General features: G+C 37.2%; 1 long non-coding RNA gene across 5 annotated transcripts in view; it reads right to left on the reverse strand.

The window, feature by feature from the left end:
• Window positions 1–6,237: 6,237 nt before the first annotated feature.
• The window catches only part of LOC128084559 (uncharacterized), a 47,239-nt gene continuing 29,762 nt past the window's right edge, over window positions 6,238–23,714 (reverse strand). For 3 of the 5 annotated variants that reach the window (XR_008208591.1, XR_008208594.1, XR_008208590.1), the window contains exon 8: window positions 11,940–18,203. This is a non-coding gene — a long non-coding RNA (uncharacterized LOC128084559). The other 2 variants (XR_008208592.1, XR_008208593.1) reach the window with 2 other exon arrangements.

Here is a 23,714-nt window from a genome sequence, read left to right on the forward strand (position 1 = left end):
AAAAAAGGGAAAAGGTAGAGGTGGAGTTATTGATTTCATCTAGCATGGCAGTTACATGCTATCGACCCCTGTTTGAAAAAGTATATTTACTTTATGGATCCAGAGAATGACTATAGGAATCAGTGAAGAGCAAGGTGGAAGCTCACAGCCTCTGAAGAATGGACTGTGGCAAGCAGAGATCGAAGATCTTCTAAGGTGGTACTCTGACAAGTTAAAGTTCGGACTTCCATAACAGGCCATGGTGGTTGTAGAGCTAGTGGTCCTCCAGAATTAAAGCATAAAGGCAAAGTAGGAGGAAAACTATGATAATAATTTCTGATGATATAATGCAGCTTGCAACATCTTCAAAACTTTTCTGGGAGTTTTTTTAGGAAAAAAAAATAAGAAAGTGAAATCTAACTCAGACCCAGGACAACTCAAATAAAGAGCAAAATAGAAGCAGAGGTTACTGATGCAGACTCGACTGAAACTGCACCTGACTGCCTCTTTTAAAATCCCAGCTGTAGCACTGAATTCAATTACTGTGAAAATAAGAACATAAAGTAGTATAAGTATTCATGAAAGTATAAACCTTCCAAATGCCTTAGAAGTCAAGCTTTTCTTTGTTACATTTGTTACAAATTCATTTTTTAATTGCCCAGTGAACAAACACTATTTTCTAGAGAAATTATTAATTTTTGTGGATGTTAAAATTCATTCATAATAGATAGGTTAAATATAGGTTAAACATTCCAGGGCTTTCATGTTATACCTCTAGACTGCATTATTGACTCTTAGCATGTACCTTTGTGCCATGTGTACATATATATTTGTTTTACAGCTAAGAACTGGGAATGGCTCCAATTTGAAACAAATGATTGTTTTTGTTCCAGAACTATGATAGGAAATATCTTAAACTTAGCAGCTATTGATTTAGATAGCAGCTTTATCTGCTGAAGAGATGAAGGAAACAGGAGTGGTTCCTAAGTGAGTAAATGTGAACTCTGTCCTGAAATCCACATATATTGAATACCCTTCCATATTTCCATTATCACAAAAAAAAATAAAATAAATAAATAAAATAAAATAAAATAAAATAAAAAAATTAGAGCATATCTCAACTCCTTCTGCTTTTTAAAGTATTCACATTCAGAGAAGTTCAATTAAATCACAATCATGCAACATGGCAACATATTTTATCCTAGGTCTTTGTGTTATTTAAAATTTATTAATACTGTTGACTGAAAATGCCACTGGTAATTCACATTGGTCCTGCACAAGGGAAAGAATGACCACACACATTAGAGCAGGTTAGGAGCTGACTTGGTGGAAAGGAGCTCAGCAGAGAAGCATCTGGGTGTCCTGGGGGACAAGAGGTTGGCCATGAGCCAGCAGTGTGCCCATATGGCCAAGAAGGCCAATTGCATCCTGGGGTACATTAAAAAACATGTGGCCAGCAGGTCGAGAGAAGTGATCCTCCCCTTCTACTCCGCATAAGTGAGGCATCAGTACATCTGGTGTACTGTGTTCATTTCTGGGCTCTTCAGTTCAATAAAAAAAGAGAACTTCTGGAGAGAGTCCAGCAGAAGGTCACAAAGCTGATTATTAGGGGCCTCACTTATGAGGAAAAGCAGAGAGACATGGGACTGTTCAGCCTAAAGAGAAGACTGAAAGGGGATCAAGCCTTCTAAGAATCTAAACAGCACAGGTCAAGCGATGGGGTCAGATTCTTTTCAGTGATGCCCATGATAAAACAAGGAACAATGGAAACAGAGAGAAACATAGGAAATTCCATCTGAACATGAGCAAAAATTTCTTCACTTTGAGGGTTACATTAACACTGGAACAGGCTGCCCAGGTATGTTGTGGAGTCTCCTTCTCTGGACATACACAAAACCTTACTGGCTACTTTCCTGTGCAACCTATTTGAGGAGACCTGTTTGAGGAGGGGAATAGGAATAGATGATCTCCAGAGGTCCATTCAAAGACATACAATTTTGAAATACTGTGTAGTATTTCTTTATTTATCCATCTATCTATCTACTGAAGATAAGTGCAATCCCTGCTAGTGCTTGCCTGGGGCCGGCTTCTTGCAGGGCTGCTGTGGGTCCAGGTCACTGCCAGCCCTCCTCTTATGGGGCTGCTGGGCCCTCGCAGGCGAGTGGCCAGGAGTGGAGGGGCTGCTGCCCTGGGCAGAAGGGCCTGATGCTGCCGCCTGCGCCGTCTCCTCACGGGGCTCCTCCCATTCTGTGCGGATGTGCGCAGCAGGGCTGTGACTGGGATCCCCACAGAGGACAGCCTCAGGTGTGCTGGGCTGCTCCTCTCTGTTGGCATTTTCATTGCTGCAGATGGGTCTAGGCCTTGATGTCAGGATCCCAGGTGGGGAGGCTGCGGGGCCAGAGGCGGCCATGGCGCTGTCCTCCTGCCCCCTGGCCGCAGGGCCCTCCTCCTGCCCTCCGGACACGTGGAAGCCCTGGAGGCCCCGCTGCCTGTGGGCCTCCTCGCCCCACCGGCTCACAATGGCGTCCACAAGGCCCCGGATGAGCGTCTGCGCTCGGTCCCCCAGGGCAGGCCGCAGCAGCTGGATCAGGGCCTCGCCGTCCAGCCCGATGTGACACAGGGCGTTCAGGATGAGGCTCTCCGCCGCCATTGCCTCCCACCACTGTGCCCCAAAGACGGCTCGCAGCTCCTGGCGCAGCCATGGCAGCACAGGGTCGAGCATCTCCCTTATGTCTGCACATGAAGCATTGCTCATATGAGGAAAGGATAAGAGACCTGGGACTCTTCAGCACAGAGAAGACAAGGGGGGGGGAAGGGGGGGGGAGAATCTTATTAATGCTTATAAATACAGTGCTGCCTAATCAGGGCTGCCCAGACCTGCAGCAGGAGACTGCCCACCATAGGCCCTTCCTCTGCCTTCACAGTGTCCTGATTAGGAAGCCATGACCTAGAATGCTTCAAATGGTTCTCCTGTCTATTTTATTAAACAGAAGTATGCTATCGGACTTCCACAGTCCTAAAAAGAGATAAGTAGCTTCTTGGGTATTCTCTCTGAAGCAACTCCCTGTGAGCCTTTCTCAGCACAGATTCTGGAACAAGTTGTTTTTTCCTTCTTTGTTTCATTTCTTGGAAGCCTTTCTTAGGAAAAATTTCTGTACCAACAATTGTTTTTCTTTTGGTAAAGACAGGATGTCTTGTAAAGCAAATCAAAGTCTATACTACAGCACCCTAAATATTTTTAAGACATATTAGAAATTAAAAACAAATTGCCATATGATTTGTTGTCAACATGCCTGGCATTTCATGACTATGATTTGGACATCATATTCATATTGAGTATTAAGTCTATATTAAAAAAAATACATAATGATACATTTCTTAATCCCCTGAAATTCTAGAAGGCTGTACTTATCCAATACCAAGACCTGGATCCACATTACTGGGAAGTCTTTAGTGAAAGGACGAACCATCAAGATGGTTCATAGAAGCCTGCCTTCTGAGAACAGGTGTTTTCTGTCTTTGCTGCATACACTTCTTGCATTTACTATTAGGCATGCGAGAGAAACTGTGATAGTTTACATCCTGCATAATCAGGAACCACTTTATGCAGGTACAGAAAGCACTTAAACTGTGTAGAGCTTGAAAGCTCTTTATTTCTTCTCCCTACATTTTTAATTACTAGTCATTAGTAATCCAGACACATTTATATTCATTTCAGTCAAGTATTTAGATGGGAATAGAGAGTTTCTTGAGCGTTTTTTATTAGCTTTTTTTTTTTTTTTTTAATTCAGATTGTGCCTCATGACCTATCATATTCTTCAGCAGTATTACTGATGCATACAGTGCTGCTCTGAATAGTAGAACATTCAACGGATCTTTATGGATTCTATGAGGAAATTGGCTGGAGGCTCATACACCAAACACAAGACTTTTGTATCTGATTACAACTCACATGGGCTGCCTACTTGGAAAGGAAAGACAATGTTAAGTCCCAAAACAAAGCAAGCTTAAGGTTTAGGGAGTTTCAGATTTTGCCTTTGCACAGACTCCTAGAATCAGTCTGAAAGTATGCTGATCTTTGCCTGAGCTCTTCCCTTTCACTTCTGCACAGATTTCTCAGGATGTAAATACCAGTTCTGAATTTACCTTGAAGAAACACAAGGAAAGACAACCTGTTAGTGTAGCTACAGAGACCTCCAGTGTAAAAGTTGAATGTACAATCTATAATAATGAGTAACTGTTTAATAAACAGCTTATGAAGGTATCTGCACAGGGAGCCCAGATTGACTCTTACTATTGGCAACTTTACAGTAAAAGGAAACACAGCAATGTTATCTAAAATTCACAAAGAGCATGAACTGATATGGATAATGGCAAATAGACTACAAAAATAATCTTTAGAAGATGTTATTAAAAGCCAGTGCTTTTGCACAGCCCATGAAATGTGAGAGACAGTGTTGTTTGCCATTCTCTTTCAATTGGACTATAATGGAAGCTACTTATTTTCTTACTCCTCCCCTCAGCATAAATAGCAGAGGTATCACCGAGGAAAAGCAGCTTACAAATGATGCTGGTAATCACAGGTTAGCCCTCATTGCTAAGAATAACTCAACATCTGAGAGGTGAGGAAAGCTGACAGCCTCTTCCATCCCCATAATCCAACATGAAAGAAAGCATGGCAAGAGAAAATGAGCAACAAGTATTTCTACTCTACATGGCTGAAAGGAACAGTGGCTCCCATTTTGTTCTTTGCTTTTCATAGGTGCTTTACCTTCCCTAGATACTTCAGCAAGCAGTATTCTGATACTGACATCTTACTTGTCCTCACTCTTGTCTTCCTGACATTAGAGGAAATTCTTAGTATCTCCATTTATTTATCTATCTATCTATCTATCTATCTATCTATCTATCTATCTATCTATCTATCTATCTATTTGTCTATTTACTTACTTACTTACTTAATTATTTTCCAGAGAGAAATATACAAACTGTAAGAGTAAGGTTGTTCTTTGGACTAAACTAGGAGAGGGAGTGACAGAGAGAAAGAAAGAGATTTCTGTTCCAAAGGCTTTGCATTATTTTATAACATTTTATCCAATAGCTATAGCAAGCTTCAATTCTCTGCCACTGCTTCTAGAAAACAGCAATGTGGGCAGTCAAGCTGTTCCCCAATTTTCTCTCTCTTATATCCTTTATGTGAAACTTGTCTCTATGGGGTTCAGGTCACATTTACATGAGACGCAAAAACAGTGGTGTTAATTACCATTTTATAAATAACTTTCTGTACCATTGACCGGGCAAAAGCAGGTGTACAAATCCCAAGAAAAGAGACAATATTTCCAGGAACTAGAAACAATGCTCAAAGTCTACTGAAGAGTCCTATGTCTGTTCACTGTCATTTATCCTCTAGAGAAGATTTAATAAGCACTATTCTTTTCTAACAGTGACATAAACAAATATAAATATATACACATTAATAGAGCTGTGTCTGATATAAGATTCAAATCACATTTAATCTATACTCTTGATGTATAACATAATTTACCTTATTTTAGACTAGAACATAGCTAACGCATATCAATTATCATATATGATACATGAATCTTAATAGCAAATATTTACATATATGCAGATTACTCTCCCATTCTGTGATCAGCATACAGAAACCATACAAATAACTGCTAGAGATTCCCTACCTCTCTTCTCACCCAGATGTAAATTGCTACAGGAAAAAGCAATGCTACTTCTAATAAAGCCTTGCACAGAAAAAAAAAAAAAAAAAAAAAAAAAGAGCTAAGAAAAAATGTTTTGTTTTGTTTTAAACAAAATGAAAATGCCCTTCTTTTCATGAATTTTTATTAATAAACTGCTGCTGATGCTGCTGGCACCTTGTTTCTGGTATTGAGATGAGTCCTCCCAGCTTCCAACTGTGCTGGTGTTTTCTCTTGGAAAGGGATACGGTCTACAAGAGTTCCATTAACATAAAGGAGAAACATCTGCTCGGAGCATGGAACAATCTGTAGGCTGAGGTTAGCAGTAGGTTAACTGCAGCTGGTCAACTCTGCCCTGTCTTGCGTGCGTCATGGAGATCAAAATGAATATGCACGAACTGTTTTTTAGTGGATTATTAAAAAGAGATATGATTCAGATTAAAAAGATGATAATGATTATGTTGGCCATTTCTCTTTAAAGTATCACTGTATGACATGAGCTTGTTTTTCAGAAAGACAACACTGTTGAACTATGAAGAAGAAATGGTTATTGTCCTTTTTTTTTTTTTTTTTTTTTTTTTTTTTTTTTCACTAGACGTGGAATTCTAAGTGACTGAATCCAAAACCAGGCTAGAAAATTACAAGGGTGGGACTACTTGAACATTGTTTTGGCTCCAAACCATCCTGGTGGCCACTTGTTGTAACATTAAAGAATGTATTGCCAGTAAATCAAGAAAATTCTGTTCATAGAATTTGGAATTGCCTTCACATCATGAGGTGCTTAATAGGTTTTGTTCCATATTAAAAAACCAATGGCACAGTCTCCGCTTCCTATGAAACATTAGTCAGACTTAACTTTAATTTTTTTTCTTTAAGAACGTTCTTTCCAACTTAATGGTTAAGGTAGCCCTTAAAATACAAGCTACTTAGATCCAAAATTTTTAATTCCATACCTCATAATTTACATATGCTATTCAATTTTATGATGGTGTAGCTCCCTAAAAATCAGTTACGTAAAAAAAGGACTCAAGTAATTTCTCTGTTACACTGTTCAACTCCATGGTTACTTGGTTGTGTACAATCCAGACTGACAAACCTGATGTTGCCTGCTTAGCTTCGGTTGTTTTAATAGAACTACTGAAGAAATTTTGACAACCATGATCATGTCTGTGTCACACTGGTAATGCAGTTTGTTTTACTAAGAATAAAAAAAAGTGGAGAAACAAAAAATTATTTTATCTGTTTTCTCTGCACTGGTTATCTACGGGGATTATATTGCTACCAAACAGAGGCTTATTTGTTTTCCTATAGATGGATGCTTTTATAAGGTATTTTGGGATCTATTGGTATATAGGAAAATATTACTACCTGCAGGGTTTTCTCCAAAACTTATAGAAGAGCTCTCTCTGGAGCTAAACGTGAATTTCCACATACTGCCATTAAAACAGTGACCTTGTCTATATTGAGTTCCAAGGATTTTCTCACTGTATCCTCCCAGTGGATACAGTATCAGCATGTTATCTAGACCTTCCATGCACAGCTTTCACACCCAGATCAGTCTTCCTTGTTACAGCGTCATATGACACAAATATGGGACTAAAAACAAGTTCCCTCTTCTTTTCACTCTGTAAACATTAGAGGTCCACTAAGAACAGCAACAGGAACATAATAAACTGAGAATTCAAATATACACGTTAGAGAAGAAAGTTTTATCTGCAGAAAGTGCAATCAAAATAACCCATTCTAAAAAGTATCATAGTGAGTCAATTCTTCAGAGACAAGAAAAGCTCTCTGATCACCCTGAAGTGGTTGAAGGAAAGACTAGAAGTGGAATTGTTATTTTTCCTTTTGCTAGTGGTGTTAGGAAGAAAAAGTATGAGTTGAATACTCTTTTTAAGATTAATTAGACTGTTCAATTTTCTTAAACATTACTTCTAAAAGACTGAGAGTTAGAACACTCTCAGCATCTGCTCTAAATTCACTACTTGGATGGCTTAGGGCCAGAACTTCGAACAGCTATCAGACAAAAATTCCAGGAAACAGGACATGACTCCAGTATTTTACCTCTATCAAGAGACTGATATTCATTCTAAAAGAGGTAATCATATGCTATGAGTAAAAAATGAATCACATTAGAGCTAGAATGTTTTAGTAAAGAAATATGATTTTTGCTAGCATTAGGCTTGTGCAAGGAGACATTTTGTACTGTGTTAGAGCCAACTGGAAGAAGCAACTGCTGTTCTGTAACAAGGGTAACCCTAAAAACACTGAAAACAGTTGGAAGTAAATTTCCATTGAGTAATGCGGTATTTCAGTTTGGGTTTTGGTTGCCTTTTTTCTTCTTGAACACCCAATCCAACACATTGAATCCAGTAGATGACAGAGGGGACATTCTCTCAGATTGTAGTGAAAAGTGACTTACTCTTTTAGAGACTTCAGCAATAAAGGCGTTAGAGTTTTTGTTCAGCATACACATAAGCAAACTCTGGCTGACAATTTAGATGCTATCCAAGTGAAGAAGTGAAGGATTCCATCAAATTCAATTAGATGTTTGCTTTTTTTTCCCTAAAATTTGGAGAATGATGAATAGGACATCAAAAGCTACTTTGTGAAAACCTCAACAGGGCTCCAAGATTTGGCTCAGATATAACAGCTATCACTCCCATTTGTGTTTTCAACTGTTTTTCTAGGCTGGGTCAAGTATTATTATCCCCATTTATAAAAAGAAGGAAACTGAGGTGGAGTGTTGTGAAGCGATTTGCTCAAGTACTCAGAGAAAACTATCTTCAGGACTGAGAACACAGGTGGCAAAACCCAACTCTTCTCCAAGAAACATTTCTCTGCTGTTAATAAAATTTTGAAAATTGGCATCACGCACCAGTCTTGATCTCATTTCCTGTTGGAAAAACACAGGCAAATCATGCTACTAGCAAAAGTTCTTGGAAAATTAATAAAACCATAAATCAAATAAACTCCTGAAAAACAAACTGAGAAAAATCCTAAGAAGATTAAAGAAGCATGAGGTTGCAAGGAAAAAAAAAAAAAAAGTTGAGAACAGTAGGTACTTTTCTGTTTTGCTGTAAATTGTTTATAACCACAGATGGAAGTGCTGTTGAACATCACAGAATATTATTACTGGATGCTGTTCTCTTACTCCTCAGATGGCAGGCTCTGACAGGCAGGTCTACATGTCGTCCATGAAGTGTCAGTGCAGTCTGTGTGCTAGTGAGCTGGGGAAGAGTGCAGTTGTCCAACTGCTACTGAAAATTTGTGCCACTGACATTGGTGTGCATGACACAGTATTCTTGTGTAAAACACCTACTTGAAAGCAAGCTTGGGAATGCTGCTGCATAGTGCAGTTACCTTGACTACAAAGTTGGCATACAGGATAAAAGAATCACAGGAGTCAGCTTAATGACAACGACTTGGAGAGCCTGAGAAGCAGGATAATATGTCCAGGAGATCATTCTGAAATCACCTGTGAAAATACAAGGCAAGCCTCATGTGAGATAACATTAATACTATGGGTGACGTTCCATGTTAAATTTTTTTTGTCATGTTTATAAACATTAGCCAATATGCATTTTGAAAAAGAAGTTTAGATGTAGATGAGTACTTGTATTACTACCACCACCGAGAATCAACTTTCATGTAAGAGTAGTGCCTGGCACCTAGAAATCCTACACATCGATAGAACATAAAATCCATGACCTTCTAATCCAAAACATTAATTTGCCAAGATACTTAAACTCTACGATTATCTTATTGCATCCAAAGGAATGAGAATTTTTGAAAATCAGACCACTAACATAACATAACATAACATAACATAACATAACATAACATAACATAACATAACATAACATAACATCACATCACATCACATCACATCACATCACATCACACAACACAACACAACGCAATGTAACATAGCTTAATGTAGCGTAGTGTGGCATTTCAAAGTTACCTTAGTAATTCTAATGCCTTAAATTTTACACATTTTTTTGCAAAATCACAGGACTTCTTTCTGCACAAACACTGCTTAAAATTTAGATATGCCTTTTCATTTTCAGCTACATATCACACATTCCATTTGTGCATAAATATTGTAAAAATGTAGGCTGTTCAAACACAAGTAAGCAGTATACTCCCAAAATAAAACTGCTACTCTGTTACTTCCTGATCATAAAGTACCATAAAGTGAAAGCATAAATTGAAATAGTGGACTATGTGATGGTAATGACAACATTCATTGCAGATTTTCACATATTGATTACTATGTTGTCACATAAGTAGTCTCAGGAATTGAACTAAAAACTGTGGGGAAAGATATGTTTATGTTACTCACAGACGCAGTTTCACCCCAGTGAAGTAAGGCAAAATACACAGAATTCAGTAGAAAGACTGCAGTTGAGTACTTGCATATTCACTGACATCAACCAACTTTTGTCAAGTTTGAAATGACTCCTCACCATTGGATGGGTCATAGACCTAAACCTAAAAAAACTTCTGAATAATATAAAAGATGAAGACCATGCTGAAATACAGGTCTAAAGTAAGACACACACAGAAAAATCCTCAGAGATGGCATTTTAAGTCTTCAGCCTCTCAATATGAGGGAAGGCCGGCAAGGTTCATGAGCAATAACAGCCACAAATAAGCTCAATAAAGATTTTTTTCTCCAGCAATTGTGTAATGCATGAATCCTCTCCTTTAACACATGTCCTCTGAAGACTGAGCAGCTCTTTCAACGTTTATTGACAGTTGGTCCAGCTTCCAAATGAAAATATGGTTGTTAGGATTAATAGGTTTACTTTGCCATAAACCTCTAGATTATAGATAGGGGAATGAACTAGCAAACAAATATTGGAAAGAGCAAAAGCCCAGATGGTAGAAATATACATATTACTTGCTTCTGGATTTACATTGTCTGCCTCTCAGTTTAACAGTTACTCTATTGCTACAGTTAAAATTTAGCACAAAAATGGTGGCTGTTTTCCTACACTATAGCAATGGTATGTACTCAAAGTACATATGTTTTGCAGGCTTTTTTTATTTTTTTTTTTTAAATGTATGCTTTTTAAAAAGTACAGGGTTTATATCAGAAGAAGGAATATGTTTTGCTCTGAAGTCCAGATCTTTTATTCCAGGGGACAGTAATATCTACAGATTATTTAACTGAACATACCAGATGCTAGCATATGACCAAAAATACAAAATGAAGCGGGCATTCAGTCAAGAAAATTTGTACAGCATATTTCCTTGAAAGGAAAATGATACTAAGATCAGTTCTAGTTCAATGCAAATCTTTGTAAGCAGACAATTAAAAACTGGCTCAGTTATTTTACAAGGAAATTAATGTTACCACATTCCATGATTAATTTTATTTGCAGGAGGAATCAGATCTCAGAAAAGTTCTCTCAACAGAATTTTTCTTCTTTTCCTTCCTATTTTGCTTTATATTGTTCAAATCTTCATGTAACCAGTATCCATTCTGCCATGCAAGGAAAAGTAATAGACCGAAAAACTGAAGCTCCTTTTTGTCATTCGGATCTTGATAAACCTGTATTTTGCAGTCACATAGTGCCATGCATGAGCACCCCACAAAGAATAATGTAGTCTTCCTACAATCCTGTTCAGGAGTAGTCTAATTTTCTAACTGCAGAAGCAGCCCAAGAAAAAGTAAACTGTTCACTCTGAGTCAAGAAAGCACTATCAGAAGTGAAAATTGAGCTCAGGCCCTCAAACCCCAGACATGGTGCCCTGATAAAGGGCCTCTCTTAGTGGCCCTTTCTCTTAAACACATCCATTTCCTCACATCCAAATTAAGGGTTCTGCAAAATTTAACAACAAAAAAAGTTAAAACAAACAGATACAGAAAAAAAATTTGGGAAATCTTTCTGTCTTTTTTCTAACCAATATGACCATGTATAACATGTTAGCATGTAGTCTTAGTGTCTTTTTAATTTCCCCATGCTGAGTACTACCACTTCCACTTAAGTGACTGATAATGTAAACAACTTTTTCCATTTAGGGATAACTCTCCATTCACATACCCCTTCCCACCTTTTCTACAGAAGATCAAAGTATTGGAAATCAAAAATGAAATATGTTTCAAGTGCTATCAAAATAGGCACCTCATATTTGATTAAAGCCTAAAATTGTCTGATGAAGGTTAGTGCCTTAGGGAAACATGAGCATTCTCAAAATCACCAGTTTACGTCTAGGACTTCATAGAGATCTTAGCAGGACACACAAAGCAACAACCATGACAGACAGGCTCTGCCAATGTCCTTTTCGATGTTAGAAACAGTAGAGAAGTCTTCTGAGACACCTGTAATTCTGTGTATAGTGATTATGCTTCTCCTAAAAGACACAAAAAAATAACCTGAGAAACCAAAACTAGGCTGTAATTTAAAAAAAAATGATGAGAAAAAAGCAACATTCAGAGGTACTCAGTCTCCTCACATGTTTTCCAGAGCCAGACTTTTCAGACAGACATCCAGACTGTTGTTACTGTGCTAGCCCTGCAGTACTAGAAGGTCTCACATGGAATTCAACTAGAAGTAGCACATATTTGGGAGGAGCAGGAGTATCTACGACCCTATGAACTAATCAGAAGTTCCTTGTGTGAATAATAGAGAAAGAAGAAGAAACTAATTCCATCCCTAGAATTCATCTTTAAAATAATTTGGGCAAATTACCCTCTAACAGTTTGTTTCTTTCTCTGGAATCTTAACAAAGTTGGAAGCATTCAGAATGATCTTAGACCGAGGCCTAACATTTGGATGGCCAAAATTAGAATCTGTGAATTTAGTTGTTATCCTTTGAATTTTAGACTTGCAGAAGAGAAATTACAAGGTTTAGAAAAATTACAATCAAATTCAAATTTCCAAGGTTTAGCAGTAACCAGATCACGGCTTTGCTACAGGATTTAAGCCAGCTAAAAGCATTGTGAAGAAGGGAAGATTGATTAACAGGGCTGTACTTACGATGTCAGATATTTTATGGGCATAAATAAGTTAAATTAAGACTTAGTGTAATCTTGGTTTTTTTTGTGTTTTGTTTTTTTTTGTCAACTAAAAGTGATACATCTGGGACACACTACTAAAACTGACCTTCCACCTCCCATAAATCACATAAAAAGGAATGGACTCTTTTATATCCTGAGAGAAAAATGTCACTGTATTTTCAAAGGTGACAGGAAGAATGAAAGTCTACTAATAGTAAATTCATTTTGTTAAAGACCTCAATTCACCTTATCCAATACCTATTTTTATGATTGTTTGTTAGTACATCTTATCAGATAACAGTGTCATTCTTCTAGCATTTCAGATGCTAAAACTGTTTAGTTTTACAGACTACGAATGACAAACCACTTGTCAGATAAGATGTACCTGTAACTGTTTTAGATTAATTAATCATAAATCTTCGTGTTTTCCTGTGTTGGTTTGAAAACAAGGACTCCATATAATACATAATATATCACTATAGGCTACCTAGTTCTTACACTCTTACACATTTTTTGCTCAGGAGAATTTTGATTTTTGAAAATTTAGAACAAGCTATCTGTCTTTCTAATACTCCTTCTAAATTCAAAAGAATTGATGTTTTCTTAGAAGCCTACAGCCGATGGACCTGCAATTTAATTTTAATCAGTTCTATCCTGGTTATGACAATTATGGTAACTGGGACCAAGTGTTCCATAGTCTTTTCACAGATAACCGTTAGTGAACTCAGTTATAAAGTTACACAGTACATAAATACGTTCTTAATTATCTCTGTCATTTCAAAGGAAGAGAAAGTTACTGTAAGATCTTACAATCATGTTTTCACAAATTTTCCTGCTGAAAATACAGTGAATTCCTTTTAAAAAAATATTTTGCAGGTCTTTCAGTTTTGGAATGAGCAGGCAGATAAGAGAAGATGGAGAAATTTTATACTAATGAAATATAGTAGGAATATATACTAGGAAATTGTAAGCATTTTCCTTTGTTGATAATTTCTGATTCTCACATCAGCCCTTTGTCACTTCTTCTTCCCTGTAGAGAAGATGAACTTTGAGAAATACAAGCATAACTAAGAATACAAATGAAGAAGAATGCACAAAACTTAATTGCCATTTGGGCAACCTGACCAATCACTCAAACTTTTACAAAGATTGAATTTACAGCTGTTTTTATACAAAAGAGTTAAGAAAGGAACAGTTTAATTTTTTCATCATATCTTAAGCTCAAAAACCATCCCCATTTGGTATCAAAATGAATACAAAATTATAGAAGGCATTTTAAAAATATGAGAATGGAATGGGCCTGCTGAGGTATTCCATTTTCCTTTGGTAATTACAGGCAACCACATACATAATCCCTTTCATAAGCAGATCAAATTCTGTTTTAACTAAATTAGGATTTGGGCTTTATCAAATTAGGATTTTGCTACTCTTATTTGAAAGCTCTTCTGTTACATTAATCTTCTCTTTGTTACACACAGGTTTTAAATTTCCAGTTAAATTACACAGGTTGCTCCAAAAGTGACGGTTCATATTTATTTCCATGGAAACTACAATAATATAATACTATTTGATAGAGCAAACTCTCAGCTACAAAACCCAATTTTTCAATATATTCATCACCGTTAGATATGCATTTTTGTCAGCCATGAACAAGAGCTTGCATGCTGCACTTGGAAAAATATGTACCAGCAGAGGTGAACCACTGTCACTGTTGCCTCTTCTGTCACACCACCCACCACCTCACTGTACTCACATTCAGTGTTTGGTCTCCAAAAACATTCAGCAAGCATCAATGAATGTCAATGGGTGCCATTGTTTCCACATGGAGGAATTCAGTGACACACCTTTACTTCATATGCACTTCTGTGTCAGACAACATTCTGTCAGACTGCTCCTCCGCTGCCAAACATCACAAAGCAAGAGAATGGAATGGAACATTGGCAGGAAGGTTCAAGCTCTACTGCCATACCACCAACATCTGCCTGACACCACAGCCAATATCAGAAAATAGGAGGCATTACTACTGGAGCATATCTTGTATAATTAGTGGCCACATACCGTACTGGTGTTTATATAATTCCTGCTGGATCAGGCCAGGAATATGATTGCAAATAATAACACTTTATACGAACATTTTGGCCTCTGAACAGGTATCCTCAACAATCAACCCCAGTCCTAGTCCCATTAAGTTCTGCCTCAGAGTCATAGAATCTCTCTTGATGAATATTTTAGTGAATCTAGAATATATCAGGAAAAAGAAAAAACACAAAACAAAAAAGAACTGTAATCCTGATGAAGTGCCACTTTCCACCAGACGTATAAATCATTTCAACAAATACATTTATGACATAACCAAGTTTTTAATAGTACATCAGAAAATAAGTGAAATGGAGTCCAGATATATTTTCTGAGACATCTCCTAATTCCCTGATTTTACCGGGGTTGCATTTCCAAGCAGTATGCAGGATTCTATGGGCTTTGCTGAGTGACTGAATGTATTGTTCCTTACACTGTCATTTTGATCCAAGTCCATAAAAGTAAGGTCAAACACGTTTTGATAGAAGTGGTAGTTCCTGTAGGTACAGGAAATATTGGGACCATAACTGGCAAATGGATGCATTAGACAAACAAATATTATGCAAATATATTATGCAAAGAAGTGAAAACAACTCTTTAATCAGGAAGAGTCAGAAAACATTGAAGACTCATTTCATTTTATGCATGATCTTTAACCAGATATTGAGTTAGATCTACCACTGTTTTCCTTGTGCCACGTTCAGGTATCAGGTGGAAAATGAGTGTTCTGGAGATAATCGCACCTGGGAGACTGGATTGAGAACCTGAAGATAAAAAAAATCACCCCCATTTCCAAAACTGCTCATGAACATGAAGGCGGTGTGAGAAGAACTGTGATCTTCTGAGGTTAGAACGGAGCTCCAGAAGTGTAGTCCATCCCAAAAAACCTGATGAGCTTCTAGAGAATAAAAGTAATTTCTACACGAATACATATGTTTTCAGGGGTTGAAGATTATGTTTTCTTTATTAAGATCAGCTTTTGTATGATGTACTAGCAATGAGTTGCATTTAGTGCTATGAGCAAGCATAGCGCTAGTGGACTGCAGGAGCAAACAGAAGTACATGGACAAGCAGTGTGAACACTTCACAGAAACAGCAAGCAACTTTCAACTAAACAATTACAGAAGTCTTAAGCTGTAACTGCCCTTTAAAAAAAAATTGCACCACAATCAGGGAACGTCAAATTTGGGAGGAAGTTTATTTTTGCAAGCTGTTGAATGTGATAGCGTGTTTTTCTTTAAACCATAAATCTGCTGACTTTCATGAAGGCTTTAGGAAACTATGAAACATGCAATTGTTTCAGTGTGGGGGTTGCTGAAAAATGTCTGATGTTTATCTTTAAATTATTAGTGTAACTAGGCAAGAGAGGAGATATAGCTGGTAGGTAGATATTTTGTAGGCATATAGCTAGCTGTGTCTGCATCATCCATCTATCCTTCCCATTTTTCCTCAACATTCTTAAAAAAAAACGAACAAGAACAGCTCTGCGTCTTAGCAGAATACTCAGATTACGCTAAGAGATTTAAGGAGGGAAAAAAAAAAAAAGGATACTGGAAGGAATTGCTTTAAGTATGGAGTTAAAATAAGTTCACTAGCCTTTTGCCTGGTCCAAAACCCAGAGAGCGAATGATAGCTTTGAAGCAACAATTTGGTGCTTCTCTCTGACTCCTGGCATCCCTTACAAGGCAGTTCCAAGATGGTAAAAGTCTGAGTTCTTTGTATTTAAGTCACATTAAAAAAACTTGAGGAAAAACGGGTGAATAATTTAAGTGAAAGTTGGAATGTAGTGCTTTTCTTATATATTAGAAGATACATTCAGTGTTACTTTCGGAATACTTTTGTATTTAGGGATAAAATTCATCTCAGTAGAAAGTCAGAGGACAAGACTACCACAGCCTCTCAAATCTGCTCAAGTCCAAAGAGGCAAATTTCATCTTTCACTTTGATTATTGCTATAATCAACTAATCCACATAAATAATAATTACTGCCCTGTCCTTATTCGACATTAGCATGTACTGAACTTAATGTGTATTTGATGTATAAGCTTTGGCTGACAGCTGTTGTGGAAAAGGCAAGCCGTTTTTATGCTCATTCCACCGACACAGAAGCTAAAACAAAAGGGAAACAGCGCACTCAAAAATACGTTGTCAGAGAAACAGGGCAGCTGGAAAGAGGAAGGGCAGCAAGTATGAGAGAGTGGATTTTGTCCCAGCTCCCAAAAAGTGTGTGAGGGATGCATGGAGGAAAAGACATAGCAAAACAATTTACTTGTAATTTTTTTCCAGAGTAGTGTCAGATTAGGAAAGTAGCTTCCTGCTCTTTCATGAAAACAAACAAAAAAATAGTTATCATATTCTGTTTTGATACATATACTTTTTTATTTTCAAAATTTATTTTATAAAGCCAAGCATTAAAAGAGCAGAAAGTCTAAAAATTTTCATTTCCCCCTCCTTCATACAAATCCTTAGCTGTACAGTAAATTAATCATAACAGATGAGAAAACTCATCAGCACGCTGATGTCAGTTGCTATAGCAAACAGCATGTAAGGGACTGTTCAATGGTTGCCATGACTGACCATCTCCATACATCCTGTCCAACCACAGCAGGGCCATTGGAAATGGCTGCCCACATCACTCCTGGGCAAGACCTGAACAAATGCCTCAGGATACATAGGGACAGGCTTTCATCTGATTGGTCATCACTCTTACAGGACTCAGTTACATTTAAATAAGGTGGAAAAAGAGCCCTTCTTAAGACCAATAACCTGTTATTTCTGCACAACTATTCTCAGTTATAAACTGAAATAAATGATTATTTTTAATTATCTTCTAATGTTGTTCCCAAATGGGTTTTTATGAACCTTAGTATAAACCCTGTTATGTTTAATGTAGACCACAATGAGCGCAAATTAAACGTGTATTCAGTAAATCACTTTATAATGTGACAGAAACAATATAATGAAGTTAGTCAAACTAGTTCCTACGAAGTGACCTAAAACTTTGTCCAGGATTTATAACTTCTTTAAATTTGCAGTGCATGAGTCAGATGTAAAACATGAAACAATCAAATATTTTTGTTAAAAACATTTGATGCTACAGTTTTCATTTCTCTGAAACAATCACAGCTATAAATTTCCTGCAGGAGACACGGTTTCCCACACTGTACAGAAATTACCTTTGGGACTTCATTTTACTCCAGACAAAGCACAAATTCTTTTGCAGTGTATGTGAATATCTGTGTGTGAGAGTGCTGCTTATAATGCAATAGATTATTCAGCCTTCGACAGTTTACAAATAATAGACGGAAGTCCTCATTGCTTCACTACAAGGATAGCTTTCAGAAGCAGAAGGGTAAACTTACTTACAATTTGAAGTTGGAAACAGCATTTCATTAATTACCTTTGTCAGACCATTACCAAGAATACTGTGGGGAAAAAAGGAGTGTTATAACACGCAGCATTCCTAATAATGAAATAGATGATGGCTGAGACAACTTTACTCAATACGGTTGTTATAAGTGTATTTCCAGTATTGCTGCTATGGGTGTAAGATATAAGCCATTATAAAGAAATCAACAGCAAGTCGTTTAGTTTTTACTACCTCTGACTCACTGCCACTCGTGACAAAACTCCTTATAAAAAGATGCTATGACTTTTCTAAAGCCAGAGTCTGTGCTGCAGGGTTCAGTTGCTGGCTCTGCGTCAGGGTTAATCTGTGACTTCAGTGTGTTTATCATAACCCCATCAGTAAAATGGTGACATTAACATTTCTTACGCTCTTTCTCCTTTTATTTAGTTTGCCAGCTCTTCCCAGCAGTCTCCCATGGAAATGACCTTCTGTTAACATATCCAGAATATCTTTTAAATATCCAAGAGAAGTGAGGAAGAACAGATTACAGACGCAGGATGAAACTCTTTGTAAATACAGAGATTTTTTCCTATCTCTTCTTTCTCAGAAGTCAGAACACACATACACACAAACCCGCATAAAAGTCTGGGTAAAATGCTGCTGCTAATAAAATAATAACAACAAAAGGGATCAGTTTCTAATAGAGAAATAAGTAAAAATTAAAATAATGTGCTAATTTTAATATATTTTCAACAAAATAAAATATTTAAATAAATCAGTCCATGTGAAGTACAGTAAGAAAACCTACAAGAAGTCATAATAAAGTAACTGAGAAGTGAGAGAAGATTAAAAGAACGAAACAACAACAAAAATACAAACAAAAACTGGACTATAAATGCATTGAAACGTGTAAATTGCCTATAGACACTTACGACACATGATTACATAGAAGAGTTGTCACTAGCCATAGATACATTCAGAAAACATTACATAGAAATTTTAAAATGGCCTAGCAATATTCTTAAGTGTGAAGGGCCTTGGTAAACAGCAAACACATATTGTGGAGAAAAAAAAAAAAAAAAACAGCTTGTACAGTCTTCTAATTGTACCAGGGATGCTCCAAAAGTAATGCCTCCTATTTTATTGTGTTGGTCCACAAGGTCAGAGATGGATGTTGGTGGTATGGCAAAAGAAGCCGAACCTTCCCACCAACATCCCGTTGCATATTGTTGCCATGTGACAGATGGCAGCAGAGGGGCAGTCTGATAAATTAATATCTGATATGGAAGCAGGGATGAATCAAAGGTGTGTCACTGAATTCCTCCAAGCGGAAAAAAATGGTACCCACTGACATTCATTGGTGCTTGCTAAATATCTGTGGAGACCAAACAGTGAATGTGAGCACAGTGAAGAAATGGGTGGTGCATTTCAGCAGTAACAGCAGTAACAGTGGCTCTTCTCCACTGGTGCAAATTTTTACAAGCACAGCATGCAGGCTTTTGTTCATTGCTGGCAAAAAGGCATAGCTAATGGTGATGACTATATTGAAAAATCATGTTTTGTAGCTAATCTATCAACTAGTATAATTGCTGTACTCTCTGTTGGAGTATCCATGGAAATAAATAGGAGGCACTAATTTTGGAGCAACCTAACATTACAGCTTTTTCATATTTGATGTTATCACAGCTTAGCACATCTACCTTAGTCAAATATAAACTTTCCCAGGAGTTGCTGCAATAAAGAATTATAGAAATAATGAAGGCATGGCCATAAATCCAGGCAGGGAACAATGCTATGCTTCTTTCTTATTGGCTATAAAAACCAACTGACTACAGAAATATAATGTAAACTGCAGCTCTGTCATACATATTTTTAGGATGTGATGTCCTGGTCAAAGAAGGATACAGATTTGTTTATCCTAAAAAATAGAACAGAACACTGACCTTGAAGATCAGATCAAGTAAAAGTGGCCTAAAATAACAAACAAAATGTATGTCATATCTTCAAGATTCATTTCTCAAGTTTATACATAAGCAACACTGAAGAGGTTGATCCTGGAAAATGACAGTGAGAATACTGACGCCAAGAGACTGCAGGAGGAATTTAGGATGCTCAGTATCTTTCAGTATCACTCAAATGGAAACAAATAAATAATGTCGCATTAGATTAAATCAAAAGGCTCAGTAATAATGGCTGCATGCTGCTCTACTTTGAGTCTAACAGATTTATTTCTGGTTCAAGAAAGGCTTACCCACAGTTAAAGTACATGAAAGCTACCAGCGTTTGCAAAGGAGAAATCATCCCTCACCAGCCTGATAGACTACTGCAATAAGGTAAGTAGCTTGATGGATAACTGGACAGCAATGAATAGCTTTTACCTTGAATTTAGTAAAGCTTTCTCCCACACAACATAGCCAGAGACAAACTGATGACAGTGAGTTGGATTGAAAACTGGCTAAACATCCAAGCCCAGAGCTCTGTTACACAGCCACAGAAAGTTGCAGTCGGAGGCATGTCATTAGCAGCATACTCCAGGTGTCAATATTGTGTCTGTATTGTTTAACATCTTCTTGAATGACCTAGACAATGGGACAGAGGATACCTTCTGTGAGTATCCAGTTTATATAAAACAGGGAGAAGTAGCTGATATGTGTTGATATGAGTATGATAGGGTTGTGTGGCCATTCAGATGGACCTGGAAAGTCTAGAAAAGAGGCCTACAGGAATCTCACTACATTCAACAAAGGGAAATGTCAAGTCCTGCACCTGGGGAGGAAAAACCTTCAGGGAACACTATATGCAGAGCTGACTGCAAAATAACTACAGAGAAGGACCTCAGGGTCCTGGTGGACAACAAGTTGACCATGAGGCAACAATATGCCCTTGCAAAAGAGAAAGCCAACAGCATCCTAGGCTGCCATAGGCCAGCAGGTTGAAGAAAGTTCTTCATCTCTACCAATCTAGAATACTATGTCCAGTGCTGGGCTCTCTGGTACACGAGACACGGGGACTTAATGGCTCAGCAAAGATCCATAAAGATGACTAAGGAATTAGAATACCTCTCATATAAGGAGAAGCTGAAATCACTCAGCCTGGAGGAAAGAAAGGTTTGGTGGGATCTTAATCAATGTATATAACGACATGATGGAAAGGAATGAAGATTAAGCCGGACTACTTCTCAGAAGTGCCCAGTGTCAGGACAAGAGACAGAAGGCACAAATTCAAATATATAAAATTCCAACTTAATAAAAAATACACATTTTACTGGGAAGGTGATCAAACACTGGATTATGCTGTCCAGAATGTCTGTGGAGTCTCTGCGTTTGGAAATACTAAAAACTTGCCTGTGCATAGTCCTGGGCAACCAGCTCTAGCTAACCATCCTTGGGCAGGAGGAGATCTCATGAGGTTTTTTCCAACCTTAAAAATATTGTGACTCAGTAGTAGCTTGAAAGTAAATAAATCCAGTCTCCAAGAAAATCACAAATGAACAAACAAAAAAGTGAACAAGCAAATAAAAAACTTAGAGCTACAACAAAACAGATAAAAGGAAAGAGTGAAATACATGACAATACATTTATCTTCTAAATTTTCTGCTAGATCCAGGTAAGAAGTGCATAAATACTCGCTGTAAATACTTGCTTGAGTTTTCAAGGTTTTTTAAATTTTTCCAACCAGCTTACTCATCTTTCCATATTAATCTTCAAGGTATAATTATGTATCTGAATTTTGTTAGTGAAAATTTTAAGCTCAAGCTTAAATATTAATGGAAAACAAATTCCAAATCTTGCTTCAACAAGCAGTTTCTCTGAAACATAGGATCAGAATTAAATTTGCATAGTTAGGGATGAACAAGTCTTACAGATTGCAACCAGTTGTAATCCATAAACACAGCTTGAATTCCAGTCATTAAATATCAACAAATCTGTCATGGAGAAAATAAAATTTGTCTAAAGTAGACACGAATTTCTGTGCCCTGGGGAAAAAAGCTACATGAGGAGCTATGCTTTTGTGTATTGTATATACTTTGTGAAGTTGCAGACACATTAATTAACATCTGCTGCTATACGAGGCACAAAGGAAATATCCTATATTTTACGTTCTCCTTACTTAAAAAAGTTGAAGTGACTCACCCCTGGTTAGGCAAAACCAGAATAGAGACACAGGATCATCTGGAATTTAATCCAGTAGGTCAAATTTCATGTTTTTAATTTCAGGAAGAAATCAACACTGTGATCACTGATAACAAAGACCGCATTGCAATGTCCATATCTGCACTGTAATCAGCTTCTTAACCACAGTCGACATTTAAAGGCCTCTCCAAACACTCACATTCCCATTCACTACAAAATGCACCTGAGTTAGGCAAAAATGATCTCCATAAAAAGAAAAATCCTACGTTCAAGATTTATGAGGTGCTTTCACAATGATAAGATTTGTGCTAACCCCCTGCACAGAAGTGTATTTGACCTTCTGTGAACTCAAAGGTGTGTTATATTTGAGAAGTCCCAAGTCTGTGGTGGAATCTTATCTCTTTTGAAATTGATGACAAAGCAAGGAGAGGAATACTTTTCCTGTTAAATAACATGCATAACCAAAAATAAATAAATAAATAAAAACCACACTTGACCACACTGCAGAAAATTTGCAAAGAAGACAAAATTTTAATTGGAAATTCCTTGGTATGAAAATGAACAATGTGTCAAAGAGTCAAGCATATGAAAGGAAACTGTCCATAATAAGTTACTGAGTCACTTAGATTAAGGAGTGCAAACTCAGTATCCATTGCTCCATAAGCTCTCTTTTTCATGATACTGAAACCAGCTGTATGTATGTTGCATATCAGCTTTACACTTCACATACTATAAAAATTCAGGCCACAGGAAACACGAGTCACAATGAGAGAAGGGAACACCATTCAGGGATGTAATTCATTTTACATTGATTTGATTTATACAAGGCAATATAAAACCAAATGTACTGCCCACCAGTTCACAAAGGAAATAGATACTACACCTGAACCATGGGTTCAGGTTTGTTAAAGCCAGAAAAAGTTGACACAAGGGCACAATAGTTTCCCAATATAAAACGTTTGGAATGCAACCAGTCATTATTCAAAGGTCATACCTGTCTGCAATAGATCATTAATTAGGTAATATCAACAACCCCAAAGTGCTGGATCACATGCAGAATTTTTGAGCAACTTTGCTATTCTGAACAGTAGCTACATAGAGTGACATACACATTCCAATTTCATCAATGTTCTGCGATGAGAAGAAAGCAACAGACCATAATGCTTTCTATAGATATCTGGGTAGAAAATGTGAACTTGCAGGACTGAATCAGTCAGAATAATCAGTGCAGAAATTCTTACTAACACCTTTCTGTCAAACTGTGTTGTCAATATACTTGTCTCGTTCATTCACAAATAGCAGAAAAAATGCCTGGTGAAATAATACTGCAAAAAGATCAAGTTTTAAAATGTAGCCTCTAATTCATTTAATATGTTTTCATTGACCAAAAAAAAAAAAAAAAAAAAAAAGTGGATGTGATCATTCACTATGTTTGGTGGAACTGAATATTTAGG

The sequence above is a fragment of the Tympanuchus pallidicinctus genome, unplaced genomic scaffold (genome assembly GCF_026119805.1).
Source record: "Tympanuchus pallidicinctus isolate F22 unplaced genomic scaffold, pur_lepc_1.0 scaffold27, whole genome shotgun sequence".
Taxonomy (NCBI): domain Eukaryota; kingdom Metazoa; phylum Chordata; class Aves; order Galliformes; family Phasianidae; genus Tympanuchus; species Tympanuchus pallidicinctus.